Consider the following 3,496-nt stretch of genomic DNA (forward strand, 5'->3'; position numbering starts at 1 on the left):
AAATTCCAGAAGATTAGTCAAGCATGATTTTCCTGTCATAAATCCATGTTGACTTGGACTAATCCTTTTACTGCTATACAAATGCCCCATTATTACCTCTTTAATAATTGACTCCAGCATCTTTCCCACCTCCGGTCAGGCTAACTGGTCTGTAATTCCCTATTTTCTCTCTCACTCCTTTGTTGAAAAGTGGGATAACATTAGCTATCCCCCAATCCACAGGAACTGATCCTGAATCTATTGAACGTTGGAAAATGATCACCAATGCATCCACTATTTCTAGAGCCACCTCCCTGAGGATCCTGGGATGCAGTCCATCAGGTCCCGGGGATTTATCATCCATTAGCCTACTCAATACTATTTCTCGCTTAATAAAAATTTATTTTAGTTCCTCGACTCTCTTAGATCCTCTGTCCTCCAGTACATCTGGGATATTGTTTGTGTCTTCCTTGTGTCTTCCTTTTTGTGTCTATCTTCCACAAACAACAATGTTCTAATCAGCTTTGTTTTAATAATTTTCAATGAGGGATAAATATTATCCAGGACATTCTGGATCTAATAGTACGGTGGTTAAATTACTGAATTGGTAATGCATGGGCCTGAACTTATATTCCTTCACTGTAGTACAAATCGCAGCACCCAGAGCACCGCGGCAAATCATAAAAAACATAGAAACATAGAAATTAAGTGCAGGAGTAGGCCATTCGGCCCTTCGAGCCTGCACCGCCATTCAATATGATCATGGCTGATCATCCAACTCAGTATCCCGTACCTGCCTTCTCTCCATACCCCCCTGATCCCCTTAGCCACAAGGGCCACATCTAACTCCCTCTTAAATATAGCCAATGAACTGGCCTCAACTACCCTCTGTGGCAGAGAGTTCCAGAGATTCACCACTCTCTGTGTGAAAAAAGTTCTTCTCATCTCGGTTTTAAAGGATTTCCCCCTTATCCTTAAGTCATTCCACCATAACCCGGGACTCCCGTACTAATCAACTGATCAATTCTCGGCCGACGTTGATGTGGGTGACCAAGGCCGAGGTTCACTTAAATTATAATAGAATATGATTAAAAAAGGGAAGACCACTTTTAACTGATCCAGATTAATTCATGGCAGAATTGCCCCTATCAATATGTAAGCAACGGTGATTGATATCCTATGTTGGAGAAATGTCCCTGATCAAACAAACCCCTGATTTAGTTGTTTCGTATGTTTATGCCTTGCAGCCAAAGAGTTGGCCTCCCCTGTCACAATCCAGTCAGAATGGCAAGGCATATCTAAACTCCCTCTGTAGATGCTGCATGACCACTGAGTTTTTACAGTTTATATTTACCAGCATCTGCGTTCCACCAAATTTCTGTTTTCGACAAAAGATAACAACTTTCTAGAAATTATTTAAATTTCAGTCAATCATAGAATCATAGTCATAGTCATTCTGCATGCAAACAGGCCTAACTTGCCCAGGACAACCAAGATGCTCCTTCTATTCTAGTCACACCCGTCTGCATTTTACTTCGGAGTCACGTGAGTGACTACGTGAAGAACCCGCTTCCAACGCATGCGTGTCATATCGCTACACGCATTGCAACGAGTCACACAGGGGGGAACGACGTTCCCCAAGCGGGAGAATTTGAAAGTCGGGAACAGCAGGTAAGAGACTCTGCGTTCCTTTTTTCTACTTACCTTTTAGGTGGAGACATGGACCTGATCCATGAAGGCTGCGGAAAGCTGGCGGGGGAGACCCGCGGAGTGCGAGCAGCCGGCAGGAGCAGCAACGGCACCAGTTTCCTGGAGGGGAAAAACCTGTGCCCGACTTCGCTCCCGCACCGGCAAAATTCACTTCTCGGCCGGGCGGGAAGCAAAGCAAAGACGTCCCGTATGCCAGTCTCAAGCGAGACTGGCTTGGAGCAGTCGCTAGCGGCCAGCGCCGAGGCTGCAGGACAGAGAGCAGGGACCAGTGCTGTAAGTACCGGGGGTACACAGGAGGGCTGGAAAAGCTCAGCGAGTGCAGCGGCACTAATGGAGCAAAGGAACTGGGGACGTTCGGGCCGAAAACCTTCTTCAAACGGTAAGCACCGGGGTTGGTCCAAGGGGTCCCTACGAACAGCCGGGTTTTACCGACTGCGGAACTGCCGCGAAGGACCAGTCCCGTGAACACCGGGGTCGGTCCGAGCGGCTCGAACCCGACACGCAGGGAACGACGTTCACCAGCGGGAGAATTGAAAGTCGGGAACAGCAGGTAAGAGACTCTGCGTTCCTTCCACTTACCCTTTAGGTGCAGACATGGACCGGGTCCATGTAAGCTGCAGAAAGCTGGCGGGAGAACCGCGGAGTGCAGGCAGCCGGCGGCAGTGGAGCGGCAGCGGCAGCCGGCAGAAGCAGCAACGGGAGCAGCAACGGCAGCCGGCAGCGGCAGGAGCAGCAACGGCACATCGATTCCCGGAGAGGGAAAACACCTGTGCCCGACTTCGCTCCCGCACCAGGGGAAAATTCATTTCTCGGCCAGTATGCCAGTCTCGCTTTGGAAGCGAGTCTGGCTTGAAGCAGCGCTACCGGCCAGCGCCGAGGCTAAGGACATTGCAGTGGAGTTGACTGGCTGCAATCGACCGCGAGGGACCAGTACTGTGAGTACCGGGGTCGGTCCCAGCGGGTTTTTTAGTTACAGAGATCGCTTCTTGGCCTTTTGGCTAAGATCAAGTATAGTATCTGTTTATTATCAGTTTTAATATCTGATACGTCCCTTATCTAAGGACCATATAAGCAGGAGTGCCCAGAACTGAGGGCATTGGAGTGGGGTTGACCGGCTGCAACGACCGCGAGGGACCAGTACCGTGAGTACCGGGGTCGGTCCCAGCGGTCTGAGATAAACGAGCAGCCAGGAGCGCTGAGAGCGTTGGAGCCGGGTTTTGACCGCCTACACAGCAAAATCCAGACGTATCGGGTACAACCCCACGGACCCCATTGAATTGAGTGGCGGTGCAGGCTCGAGGGGCTGAATGGCCTGCTCCTGCACCTAATTTCTATGTTTTTTCATAAAAATCTGTTTATTAATCCTTTGGTTAAAGTATTAGATGGGTCCATGGCGCTGGAAGTACGGAGACGGCGTGGACCCGCTAGCCCACGCTGGAGGAAGCCGGTACGAGTGGCTGCAGCATGACAGCAGCCAGCACAGGTGCCTGTGAGTACCGGGACCGTATGGAGAGGTGGACCTACATACAAGACCGGTATGTATTCAAGTAGCCAGCGGTAGGGCGAGGAAAACCCGCAAACCAGTGCCCGTGTGTACGGGGGACGGAAACAGCGGGGGAAAAAAGGAGCTCCTTCACAGTAGCAGTCACATGGATGTGGAGACTAGCCACAGTGGGCAGGAGGTAAGCCCCACATGGGTACCCCGTGCGGGACCCCTAGAGATCTCTAACTCTATAAAAAAGAGTAGGCAGGACCCTGATGGGCCAGAGCCTGGTAATACAGCGTCCCATGATCCTAACACAGCAGG

At 50.5% G+C, this 3,496-nt stretch overlaps 1 pseudogene; it reads left to right on the forward strand.

The window, feature by feature from the left end:
- Positions 1-2,667: 2,667 nt before the first annotated feature.
- Positions 2,668-2,772, forward strand: LOC129693508 (U2 spliceosomal RNA; annotated as a pseudogene).
- Positions 2,773-3,496: the final 724 nt, after the last annotated feature.

The sequence above is a fragment of the Leucoraja erinacea genome, chromosome 2 (assembly GCF_028641065.1).
Source record: "Leucoraja erinacea ecotype New England chromosome 2, Leri_hhj_1, whole genome shotgun sequence".
Classification (NCBI taxonomy): Eukaryota; Metazoa; Chordata; class Chondrichthyes; order Rajiformes; family Rajidae; genus Leucoraja; species Leucoraja erinaceus.